The following is a 14,430-nucleotide window of genomic DNA, read 5'->3' on the forward strand; positions in this document are numbered from 1 at the left end:
CCAAGAGCCTTGCAAACACTTCAGTTTTACAGAGGCAGGGAAAACTGACAAATGGGCTAAATAGCCCACTGGCCAATGAAAAAGATTTACTTAAAGCCGCTTTGTGTGCTTCTCAGCACAGATGGACCAGGCTACCTTCTGCTGTCACTAGAATCTAGTGCCAAGTCTTCTTAATACAAAACCACACTAGAATTAGCCCAAAGTGAATAAGTACAACCAAGCAAAAAAGCTAGAAAATGCCAACTTCTAAATGATTACAAAGCAAAGAAACCAGAGGTAACGCCACTGAAAAGGACTGGGACTTTACAATGAAAAAGTGCAGAAAAAGTACAATAAATAATTTGAAAATGCAGCAGAAGCACTCTGAAATAAGTTATAAAAGTGAACGATTCAACTTAAAAGTTCTAATCTGTGCTAGGATGGCACTAGATTCAAGCCAAACACTCAGGAAACAGTGGATGACAACTGTTTGTGAGCTCTGAGGAAATGAGCCAAGAACTGCTCAAATGTGCCACATTTACAGATGCAGGAAAAAACTGAAAAAAAACTGACTAAATAGGCCTTCAGCCAATGAAAATATCTCACTTAAATCCTTCCTGTGTGATTCCAAGCTCAAACAGAGCAGGGAAGTTTCTACTGCCACTAGAATGCAGTCTCAAGTCTTCGGACTATAAAACCACACTACAGTTAGCCCAAATTAAATACTGACAGGACAATCCAACAAACTGGCTAGAAACATATACTTTGTAAACAAATTCAAAGCATAGAAACCAGCAGCAAACACAGTGAAAAGCAATGGCACTTTACAATGATAAAAAGCAGAAAATACAATACATAATTTAAACATACAGCAGCAATGCTTTTAAATAACTTATAAAAGTGCAAAAATTTCAATCTACAGTTCTTATCTGTGCTATGATTGCAGTAGAGTCAATGCCAAAACTCGGGAAACAGTAGCATTTCCAGATGTTTGTGAGCTCTATGAAAATAAGCCATGAGGTGTGCAAATGGACCTCATTTATAGAGGCAGAGAAAATTGAATAAATAGGCTAAGTAGGCCTCTGGCCACTAAAGATATCTCACTTACAGTCTTCCTGTGTAATTTCCAGCACAGAGAGATCAGGCTACCTTCTACCACCACCAGAATGCAGCCTCAAGTCTTCTTAATGTAAAATAACACTATAGTTAGACCAAAGTGAATACTATCAGGAAAATTAAACAAATCTTCAAGTAAGAGCTGTAGCATAGATTAATTGTCACTATGTCTCTCTTTAAAAAGACAGTGCTCTTTCTGAATATGTGTGTTGTCTTGTACTCAGGATAACTATCACTGAAATAAAAATCCATTTCACATAAGCTCCACTTCAGCCTCTTTCTTATTTTTATAGTTTTTAGTGTATTTACTTGATACCACAGGGGGATAATGAGGCTCAAAGACATGGATTTGGGGGGCACCTAAGGGATCACTGTTGGGCAGTTTTTGTTTAATTAATACAAATGTATCATACTGATAAACAACTGTGTGTGAAAGAAATTACCATAATAAAATAAAGACACACTGGCTAATCTGGGTACAGAAAAAAAATACATACATAAATAAATACATTTGCTAATTAGATAAGCCTGTAACAAGTGTCACCTTTTAAGGGTGACCTGGGAGCCGTATCTGAATAAATGATCACAGTCACACTCGTACAGTAGGGCAAATGCAGACAATAGGAGTCAAATCTAGGACTTCTGCAAGGTCTCGGCATTACAGAACATGTTCTTCCACCTTTGTACCCATGTTACTGTTAATGCTGAACAGGTTGCAGCAAATGTCCCTAGGAAATGAAAGTATAAACCTAGGATCATACAGATAGATTTACTTAAAATAATGTGGAGATGATGGCTGCATAACCCTTAGGATTTGTGTTAAATAAGATTCCATCATTTAATTGTAATGCCTTTTTATACACATGTAATCTTAATATATGTGAATATGGAATATGGAACAATGCAGTACAATTCCTCAGTGAAAAACTATATAAATGGTATGGAAACTGTAGAAAGGAATTTTATAACCCACATCACTTACTAGCAGACATTACATGATCTAGATCTGCAGTTAACAACTCTAGAAGGGTTATATATAATTTTATACCCACTTTCATAGTGTTTGAGGGGAATTGTTTATTTTAGTGTGCCATGTTTCAGTGAGATCCTATAGCTCAACTTAATTTCAGAGAACAGTTTGAAATTTAAGGAAGAAACTAGATGCTTTAAATATTTAAACAGATAAAAAGGAACAGTGACTACAATTTGTTGCATATATGCTTTTAAATACTTTCTGCAGATGAAAACGAACCAAGGCTACTGTTTTGTACTATAAATGTGTCTAGTCTCTATACTTCCAATAACATGAACATAGGGTAGATGTTACTTCCTGTTTTTACAGGATAGTCTGTTGGTTACTGTAGTTATCAAGCTATTAATATTTTGTTTATTAAATAACTTTTATTACTGTAATGGTAATTTTTTTTCCTCAACATTATGGAATAGCCATGGGGGCTTGGTTTGCACCAGGTAAAACAAACTATTCATGGTTTGTATGAACAGAAATATTTTTAGTTCATTTTTTATACACAATCTGCTCTGAGGATCTAGATATTACTAATAAACGTCCTCAGAGATGATATTTTAAGAAATAAACACAGTGGTGTCAATGGTGGGAACTCCTGTAGGGGGCATTCTTGTCATGTGGATTGGGGAGATGTTTATTATTGCCACCCAGTATGCGTCATCTGTTGAAACTACAGCATATTTGCAAGATGTTGTATATGTGATACCTTAAATTTAGGTAAGAGTCCACAGTTTGTGAGTAAAAAATTCTTGAGTTATCTCAGCATTACAAAATTATGGCCAAGTTTCAAGAATGATTCCGGTGATACAAAATCTGTTAAAGAAAAAATACAAAAATGAGAAAAGAAATTGTTACTTGTCTATAGTAGAATACAGGAATGCTCAGTTGTAAGGTATGGGTCTAATGCCTGCATTGTTACTTGTGGGCGGAAGGCTAGGTAGTTAACTTCCATTACAGAGTAGTACTGTTACCAGAGAATCAAAGCAGTTTTACTTAGACACTAAAAAGAATAAAGCAAAACAAAACATTTACTATGACAAATCTGCCTGATCATTGTGTTAATTGAAAAAAGGAAACAAAGGAAGGATTCAAGTGCCAATTAATTGGGAAAAAGGACAGTAACATACTATTATGGTAGGAGAAACATTTGCCCACTGTCATGCTGTAAACAAGTTGCCTCTCATATCTACAGAAGGGACAGGAAACATATGTGCAAAACAGTCAAGTTTTCCTTTCCAAGACATGATACAAATGATGTCAGTATTGCTAAATTGTCTCAGAGAATGACATCTCATGATGTTAACACTATGTGTCAGAGATTTCCTAAAACAAATCCAGAGAGCTCAGAAGTATTTATTGGAAATTAATGTATGAATCCAAAATCAAATTAAGTTCAATGGAGCAATTTATAATATCTAGAAGTGAGTCAGAAATTAAGGATGTGACAATGCATGCAGCAGGTAAGTGAGCTGTTCAGATGACCCTTTTCAGTCTAGTCATGACCTGGGTAATGACATTAAAGCGCAGGATAGATGTATAACATAACATTTCATTAGAAAGACATGCATCTAGAGCATTTCTCCCCGGGCCTCTGCTGAAAATTGGCTTTGTTCCAAGTTGGACTTTCCCAGTTAACAAATGTTAAAATAAATAAAAAAATAAAATAAATAAGTGTGCTGAATTAGGAACCACATCACCAGGGATTTTCTAAGGAAAACAAATGTTGTTGTTCTGTTCATAAGTAAGTGCTAGACTAGCTACCCTTGTGGGCCATTTTAATCCTAGCCAGTATCCCTTTTGGTGCTTGAATTAAACTTATTTGATGTTAGACTGATCTTACTCATCCCATGGTCAACAATTATATATTACCCCAAGTGAGAATAACTGGGATCATACCATACTTAATCTGAGGGGACTCGTGCATGGGATAAAACATTTAGGAGCTGCATCTGTCCATTAGTAGTATGAGGTCAGTTCTGAGGAGTACATTTTCTATTTCCCATCCATAGATTCTATTGTACTTGAATATGGACAGGGATTTATTTATATTTATTTATTTATTTATTCCAGTTTGGTGATCGGGGAGGTCCACTGGGCTCGAGAGACCATTTTCAGTGGAGTCCCGAGGAGAAAAGCTCCACAATACAAAGTTACATTACATAGAGAATTACAAGAAAAATATTTGCACTGCAATCAACAGGTAGTATAACAATTAACAGGTACTATTACAGTCAAAAACAGGTGAACTGCAGTGGTGGTGCTGCGGTAGCATTGTCGCCTCACAGTTAGATGTTGCACGTTCGATTCTCAGTTAGAGCGTCTTCTGTGCGTCGACATGCGTGAATGGGCATTCCTTCATTGAAGGTTGTGCGTTAGGCCCGGCAAGCCAGCACGTAAAAATCTACTGCCAATCATTAGCGGACCGGAGTTCCGCTGAGGCGACCCCTAACCGGGAAAAGCCAAAAGACAGTAGACAGTAGTATTACAATCAAAACAGGTATCATTCAGTAAAGACAGCAAAACTATTATACATTTTTCAAGAGAAAGACAGGCATACAGCATAATGGCTGGATGTTACTGTTTAGTTACATTTATAATCTAAGTATATGAGAGAAATTAGGAAGGTATGAAGGTTAGCCAGGAGAGAAGGAAGAGCAGAGCTTGGGAGGTATGAGATGAAGAGTGCAGTTACATTTCCTGTGAAGAAACAGGTAAGAATGACATTGTGTTTTGAAGGTGTGTGGCTTGTCACAGGTCCTCAGAGTAGAGGGAAGGGCATTCCATTTTTTGGCTAGGGAAAAGGAGAGTAGAAGCTGACCAGCTGGGCGCTTGGGTTTTTGGACGGTTATAAGGTTTTGGTGCGTAGATGAGCTTTGTTTTACTTGGATGGGGAGTCTGTTCCACAGCAATGGTATCCTCTGTGAGATAAATCTGTGCTTCCAAGCCATTCTGTTGATATTGCAGAAGAGGTTTAAAGCCTCAGACTGAGTATTTCTGACTTGCTAAGGTGCAGTAAATCCAAAAGTATTGAGTCAGATTATGCCTTATTTGCCATACACTGGTCACCTCTTAATAGTCTGTAGCATACTGAGTATAGTGACAGGCCTTTCAGTCACTCCATGTAGGACATATTGCTTAGGCGTTGTATTCTTTTAGTAAGATATTTCTGTGGGCTTTCCAGTTGCTGCATATGTCTGGACAGATACATGCCAAAGGCAGAATTATACTCAATGACTGGCCTAATGTGGACTGAGTAAAGGGGAATAATGACATTTCCGGATCTAAACACAATCCCTTTGTTTATAAACTGGGCAATGTAGAAGGACCTTCTTACAACGATGGACACATATTTTTATTTATTTATTTATTTTTTATATATTCTTTGTTGACTGAGTTAGCCTCAATAGGCTAGTAACCTCTTTTCTTCAGAAATCTGAGTTGGCATGTATACTACTATGGGGAATTTAGTCAGGGCATCTGGGAACTTTTCCTACACTTTTGAGTATGGGGAGGTGGTTGGTGGTGACAGTTCCAATCCAGGTGAGAAGGTGGCTCAGAGAAGCAGAGAGCAGTGTGGAGAGTAACAGTATGTACGACAATCTTGTTGAGAGCAGAGAAAATTATGATGGAGTAAAGTAGAAGGCAGTTAAGCCTTTGCAAGAGAATTTTTAACTTGAGAATACATTAAATAAAACAGTGGAGATGAAGGAGGAAAGAGATGAGTTGGTGGATATGCAGAAGGAATTGCTAGTGAAGGAAGGCGAACCTTCTCAGTGCAAGAAAATGTTGTTTCAGTTAAAGTTGTTTGAGGGAGAGACCGAATTGCATTCAGAGTGTATTGTTGCAACCCTTCAGTCGAGAGGGCTGCAGGATGTCTACTTGAAAGATTTCATTGAGCATAGTGAGCAGGAAAGTGAGAAGGCAGTGTCATGGGGTGAGATAATGGAGAGAATACAATAAGAAAAAGTAGAAGACATAAGAAGAGAAAGGAAGAAGCCATACACACAAACCATAAGAGAAGGTGAAAAAGGAAGAGAAGACAACAGAGATGAAAAGGAAGTATCATGTAAGAATAAACAGTAAGAAGGAAAAAACTTGAGAAGTATGAAATATAGGACAATGTTACTGCACCACTGGGTATCACACCCAGAGAGCTAAGAGCATTTATCCACATTAATAAAGACTTGTTTTGTGACATTTTTTTAAAACAGATTGTAGAACAATTTCTGCAACAATATGAAAAAAAGAAATGATAACCCTTGGAATCTATATGTTGTTCAAGCGCTTAATAGAGAAGCAAAAAAATGCTTGTGCAATTTTGTACTGATATAGAAAAAGAGGCTTTCAGAGACTATTTATATACTGTGAGTAAAGATGTCATTCACATTGCAAAAATTTGTGGCAATAGAGGTTTATGGACTGGGGATAGGAATGTGGTATTGTTTTGAAAATGAAAAATGAGAACATAATACATTTACCAAGTATAATTAATATAGATGGAAATACAGGGTTTATGTAATATTGGGGTCAACCAAAGACATGCTTTTTGTGGTAAGAATGACCATTTGATTAGTAATTGTGATAAAAGAAAATGTTTTATTTGTGGAAAAACAGGTCACAAAGCAAAGAGATGTGAACACAAATGTATAACATGTGAACAAATGCAGTATTCATGGATGGATTGTGATGTAAATGAAAAGGAAATAGGGGAAGGGAAAGGAGACCAAGTGAAAGAAAATGTTATAGATCATAATACAGAAATAGGACAAGAGGGAAAAAAAGAAAGATATGATGATAAAGGTAAGAATAAATGAAGGATATGAAAGGTGAGTTAAAGAAAAGGAAGATTGGATTAGTAATTCAAGTGAAAAAGGGGATGTGAAGTGGGCAATGATTAAAAGTAAAAGAAACTCTATTGGAAAACAATTAAGGATAGAAAACGTGAATTTAAAAATAAAGCTTTAAGAGCGAATAAAAAGGGAAAGAATGAGAAAAATACATGCCTTTTTTCAGAAAGTGAAATCTTAGCCTTAAATTTGAATAGTGTAAAGAATGAAGAAAGAAGATTTCGTCTGTTAGAATGGTGTGGGTCACTTGAGATACTTAGATATGATAATGCTAACAGAAGGGGAGAGGTGATAAGTGAATAAGTTATGCAAAGGCAAAGTTGCATGGAATATAGGAAAAGATAAATGCTCAGATATAACAATTTTAAGTAAAAAAATCAATAGAAATTTTGGATTATACATTGGTGATATTAGGGAGAACGACAATACTAGATGTAAGATGTAAGAACCAAGTATATAGAATTATTGCAATATATGAATATGTTTTACAGAAAGAAAGGGAGATGCTGTTTAGTAAAATTCATAATTATGTTAGTATTAATATGCGGATAGTATCGGTAGGAGATTTTAAGTGTGATTTAAAACAGAGAAGAAAAGAAGGGGCAGATGTGAAGGTCATTTTGGAGATATTAAAGAGTGGAAAGTTGTATTTGTGGGAAAATAAACAATGGACATATAAAAGAAGCAATTTCTGGTCAAAACTTGATTATTTTATGATTTTGGAGAGTTTAAAATGATATGTTGTTGTTCGGCTTTTCTCGGTTAGGGGTTGCCACAGCAGAACTCCCGTCCACTAATGACTGGCAGTAGATTTTCACGGTGCCGAGTTGCCAGCTCGATGCCCAACCTTCAACAAAGGCACGCCCATTCACGCATGTCTTTTGGAATGCCACTCGACCCGTGGGGAGGACATGCAGACTCCACACAGAAGGCACTCCCCGCACACTAGCTGGGAATCGAACAGGAGAACCTCTTGCTGTGAGGCAACAACACTACCGCTGTACCACCGCGGAATTAGAGTTTAAAATGATATACAAAGGGATAAAAATAGCAGGGTTTGCAGATCATGTAACAATTTGGAGAGAGAGAGATAAGAAAAAGAAGGATACATAAAAATATGTAGAGGCATTAAAAGACTAAATTAAATGGAATTAAATCAACAAGCTATAAAAATGATTATACAATTATGGACAAATTATATGGATATGAGAATGTTTTATAAAGATTGGTGGGTAAGTTTGAATTAAAAAAATATAAAAAAGAGGTTTTTAGAATGGTGAAAGGTAAAAAGATTACAAGATAAGTATAATTATAATGATATCAGTTAACAAACATTTAAAGATATAATAAGTAATAGAGAAGGATTTGTGGAAAAAGAAAAAAGTTATATGAAATGAATCAAGAAAAAATTAAAAACTATTATTTAAACAATCATATTTTTACAAGGAAAGAAAAAGGAAGTGGCACCTTACCTGAATAAATTGGTAAAAGAAAATAGGAGAGTAATAACAGAATAAAATAATAAGAAATAAAGATGGTGAATATACAGAAAGAAATAAATGTAATAAAAGAATATATTACAAAACATTTACTGAATGTAAAACTAATAGAGTACATAAATGGTGATTAAAGAAATTAACTGAAGAAGATAATGAAGTAATAGGAAAAGGTATCAATGGAGGAATTATTAAATGTTTTGAAGACAGTAAATATAGAATCAGCAACAGGATTGGATGGAATTGAATATTTAATGTATAAAGATATGCTGGAATGGCAAAACATATTTTCTAGAGGTATTAAATAAAAGGTTAGAGAAATGAATTGAAGAATAAAGAATATTTACTGAGGATGAAATTTATATGGAAAAAGTGAAAAATAGATATTAAAAACTGGAGATTGATAGTGTTGAACAATGTAGATTACAAGATGTTTATGAAAATAATAGGAAGAAGAATAGAAAACAAGGTAAATAAGTTATTGAATGATACAACATATGGGGTAAAATGAAAAGGGAATCAGGAACTTTTGATGATAATAATGGAAGTGGTAGATGATGTAATAAAAATGCAGAGTTTAGAATCTTGACAGGAGGTGTGAGTAAAACATTTGATAAGATGCAAGAAGAAACATTATGGAGATTTTTAAAGAATATAACATAAGTAAGAAAATAATTAGCATATTCATTTCAGTGTACAACAAGAATAAAGCCAGATTAATCATAAATATTTGGTTAACTGAGGAGATAAAAATAAGAAGTGGTATAAGATAGGGATGTCCAGCAAGTAGTATCTTATTTGCATTAATTATAAATGCAGGTGTTAACAAAATAAAGTTAACTTTGAGGGGAGTTAAATATTGCACAGTAGAAAGAATTATTCAAGTGCCAGTAATGTTTTCTTTTGCAGATGATATAGTAGGCATTATGAAAAATGAATAATGGATGAAAAAGCTATTGGAAATCTTATTCAGGAATTAAAGGCAATTGATTTAAGTATTAATAAAGAAAATAGTAAAGGTCTAGGATCTCCAGGTAAAATAGCAGGTATTCAGTTTAATAAAGAAGAGAGAAATTTTAGGTATAAAATTTGGCAAAGAGCAACAGAGATAAATACAGTGGAAGACTATATAAAATAAGAAACATTTGTGCATTTTGGAGAATGCATAAATGATGCTCTGGAAAAAAAAACATATTTAATCAAATTGGTTATATTTGGTAAAATAGCATATTTAGCATGTGTGTTTATAGTACCAAGAGTATGAGAAATAATTACTTTTGGTGCTGTTTTCATTTATATGGGGATCAAGATTAAATCCAGTTAAAAGAGGGATACTGTATGTTAAAAAACATGAAGGTGGATTGGGGTTCAATCACCAATTGTGCCTATAGTATAACTGAATTTCTATAAAGTACTGACATGGTTAAAGAAAAAAAATGATAGATTGATAACGTGGACAAAAAAGAATGTAAAGAAAGCTGCGAGAAACTCAAGTATTTAAAAAGAGGGAAGGGAGATTTACATATTTAAGTGTGGAAATGAAAATATATAAAGAGAAAGTATTGTGGAAAATTGGTATGGATAATGCAGAGAAAACTATAAGGGGCTAGTATGTAAATATAATGAATAAATAGTATTATGTCTTTCCATGGAGACATTTGGGAGAAAAAAAGAAATGCTATAAAAGCAAGATTAGAAATATGTCAGAGATATTTTGAATGTACATATTATCTTTGTGGATATTAATGATAAATAAGCTTCAAATAAAGGGAAATATGGCATAGAAAATGGAAGAAAGAAGTTCTATTTATTGTGGTAAGGTAGAGACTACTGAACATGTTTTTTAGAATGTGAAAGAGCAATGCAGTTATGGCAGAAAATATGTGAAAAGGAAAACATAAAAAGTATGAACAATATAAAAGATATAAATATGGACATGACAGAATATGGGCATTATGGTGATAAATATGAAGGGGATGCCAATAATTTAGATAAACATTGTTTTGTGTAGTGTGGATCATTTGGAATGAAAGGATGAATGAGACAAAATATAATGGAAAATTGATTTTATCAGTGATTTTGAAAAAAAATATATGCTTTTAGTTGTGGAAAAAAAGAGTGGGGGGTCAAGAAAGTGAAAGAGAAATGTTAATGTACTGAAAATTTGTTAAAAATAATGTGAAAAGTGTAACTATGTGTAAATAATTTGTATATGTTGTATATATAATTTATAGTATGGATTTTAATAAAGGACCCCCCCCCCACTCTTTTAATAGGTATTGTGGGATATTTGATGCCCATCTGAGCTACCACCTACTCAAGCAGATGAAGCCTCGGTTTAATGTCTTATCTGAAGGATGGAAAGATAGGTCACTGTCCATATAAGTTCCTATATACTGAACAACTGGGTCAACTCTTAGGGGCATATTGTCAGTTTGTTAATTCCCCAGGGTAGATGACTTCCCAAGGGATTTAATAATGCACTTTTTGTCATCTATTCTTTGGCATGTTATGATTCGGGTACTTGATGCTCAGGATATCTATCTTGACTGCCTGTAGATGTAATGAAGCAATGACAAACTCTTCAGTTCACAAACTGGCATACGGGGCCAGGCTAAGGAGATACCCCTATGTAATCCATAATTGTTGTGACTCTTAAAAGTGCTGATTGGGTTATATTTAGCCACAGTTTCAATGCAATTAACACTGACTTTGTCTGAAAAATCACTTCAATTCACTCTTCTGCTTTGTATTTAAAAGGGAAGACTAAGGGGAAAACTGCTGCATGTCACTCAGAAAGGTGCATATCATATTGTAGCATTACAGAATGAGAATTGTAATTATGAATTTTACAAGAAACTACTATTGTTTCATTGGCCCATGACTGATCTATCTGTTTATTTTTTGTAGATCTATTATTATGCTGTAATCCTGCATTCATCTGGTGTTGTCTTCCTATGTTTTTGTTTTTACATGGACTAGTATCAAATGATACAGTATGTTGCTTACCAAGATCAACTGGAAACACACCTTTGTTTTACATGTCCTTCATTCGGTGTATAAAGTAGGTATTTATATTCTAGACATTGACAGCAGGGCCATACTGGGCTCAGTATGTTATGAACATGCTTTTTTTCCAGGACTGCAAAAGGTAAATACTTAGGTTACACCTAATTGTAAGAGTCTAGATTGATAAGGTGCCAAGTCTTCTGCTCCCCAAGTCAGTCTGGATGCTCAACTGGCTAAAGTTTGCAGAACCCTTTGAGGTTTGACTTTAAAAGCATCATGTGTAGCAGAAGCACTACTACCATTATTTTTATGTATTTATCAAAGTTTGTTGACCGAGTACTGGACTACTCACAAAACTGGCCCATTTCAGGCATTGTATGTACAAAAACTGGATACATTTAGGTTCCAGAAAGGAAATTTGGAAATATGTAAAACTGAAGCTGCTGATGGGGTGGAGTAAAGTTTCACTTCAGTAAGCAGTTGTTGCTTGACTTTTTATCTGTTTTTATTTCAAAAGAGAGAAGTTAAAGGGCTAAGATTTAGGTTACATTTTTTGGAATTTTTATGGTTGCAAAATCCTTTATTTTTTCAAAGTGAATTTAATTAAATTAATTACATTACCAGTGCATCTTTTAATATCGAAACAAGTCTGGTTATGACTTGAGCTGGAGCAGGAAATCAACAATGAAGTAACATACTTCATATGTGGGTTTTCATTTCTGGTCATTGACAGAACGAGTGTGAGGGAAGAACATGAATAGGGTAATGTTAGTGCTTTCTTAAAATTCAGTTTTTATACATCATCATATTCATGCATGCTGGGAAGTCAGACTTTGAAGATTATGAAATCTAATTAAGACACTATCTCATAAATGTACTGGATTGCATTATATACTATGTTTAAGCTCAGAGCCACAATGATGATAGCTACAGTACGTCAGTCAGCTTCAGGATGAATGACCAAGTCCAGATAGAAAGCTACTCATACTGAGGCAATCCAGGAGTTCAGAGAATTGAATCTATACATAGGTTCATAGAAAGGTACTAGGCTAGCTGCCCTTGTAGTCCATTTTAAGCCTAGGCAATCCCCCTTAGTGAGAATCAAACCCTGTACCTCTTGTCTATGAAGCAAACACCTGAACATTATGCCAACCCCCAACCACTCTACTTTAGATCAGTAATACTTAACTGAAGGGGCTAAGATGCTTAGGTAATACAGCTAATGCTTCACAAACTTGGTTTTATTGTTACTGACATCATCATCATCAAAGAACAGATGACCAGTTTGTGTTTGTATCTGAGCTATTGAAGATGGATAGAAGAGACTGATCTACACTGTTCTGCATTATTATTTATGGGCTAGTGGTCACATACTTCAGTATGGGTTACAGACAAAAAATACACTGCATTATATAGGTTAAATCAATGCAGACAGAACCCAATAAAACAAACCACAGATTTCTCAGGTAGCTGCTAAACCTGTCTAAAATCGGTGGCAGCACAATTTATTCAGTAAATGGTCTCTGTCATGATATCATGTTTGTCAGTCCACGTAAGAAATGAATAACATCAGCTGAGCCAAGTTGGTGTTAGAATAACACTAGGGCTGAACACTGACTTCAGCATTTTCTGAATATACTAGCAAATCCGTATTGTCAACACTCAAGTGTAAGGCCTTTACTTTCATCCCTTTTACACGTATGTACAAGTCAGGAAATGTCCAGTTTGTTTAACCACTCAATGATTATATTTCGTAGAATCTTACCTAAAAACAATTGGATGTTTTATAAAGTATAGAAAACCAGTCAGCAGGCCTTTAAACTGACATCAATTTCATTGACTCCAAATTTATCTATTTATTTCATTTGTTGACCGGGTAATGTCCAGCTGAGTCAGGAGCCTGTTTTCAGTGGAGACCCGGGGAGAAAAGCTCCGACATTTAACAAGTAAGAAGTGAAGTACAATACATAATACAGGTCGCACAAGAGTAACTAAGAAGCTAAATTACAATCATGGTTCAGAAACGCATTTAAAAAAAAAAAAGACAATATCTGGCAAGAGGAAGCAATTGAAATTTCAGCAAACAGTTACTGCTAGTTCAAATACAGTGTGTACATAATGGTAAACATATGTTAACAGACTGTTCTCCTATATTATTGGATGTCCAGTTGAGAGCAAAGGTACACTGGAAGCCTGCAGCTAAATGAGCAGGTGAGAGCAGTAGATTCAAGAGGATGTAGCAAGGATTAATATTATGGGAGGGCAGAAAGATAAGGGGTGATAGGGTGTTCTTAGCCTGGATTATGGCAGGAGCAGAGCCAGTGATTTGTTAAGTATTATTTTAGGAGTTTTTTGAACTCATGTCAATTTGGGTATTTTGTGATGGTCTGAGAAAGTGTGTCCCATAGCTTGGCCATTTTGTGTGAGTATAAGGAGTCACCATGAAGTTTGTGGGAGCGGATAAGTTGTAGCATGAGTATTTCGGATGATCTGAGGGGCCTGACATTAAGGCTTGGTTGTACTAGGTTAGCAAGAGCAGGGAGTTTGTTGGATTGGTGGACAATTTTATGGACTATGGTGAGTTGATTGAAGGTTAGGAGGTTAGGCAGTTTGAGCCAGTTTAGGTGAGAGAGAGTTGAGCAATGGTGAGTCCTGTTTGGGTTACTGATTGTGAATTTGGCTGTTTTGTTGTAAGAAGCTTCTAGATTATTGAGGTCAGTCTTACGCAGCTTGGTGATAACGTGAGAGCCATAGAGTAGAGCTGAGAGCAGGTAAGACTGGGCAGTGGCCAGCCTAGCAGTGTGGGTTAGGAATGGTTTTGCCCTGTAGAGGGCGCTTAGATTGGTATGCACTTTTCTGATTGTCAGTGAAATATGTTTTGTCAAATTTTAGATGTTCATCAATTGTCACACCTACTAGTTTAGTTTGGCTAGTGGGAAAACATTGGTGCTATTGG

Source organism: Protopterus annectens, chromosome 2.part1 (genome assembly GCF_019279795.1).
Source record: "Protopterus annectens isolate FY-2018-M chromosome 2.part1, PAN1.0, whole genome shotgun sequence".
Lineage (NCBI taxonomy): Eukaryota > Metazoa > Chordata > Ceratodontiformes > Protopteridae > Protopterus > Protopterus annectens.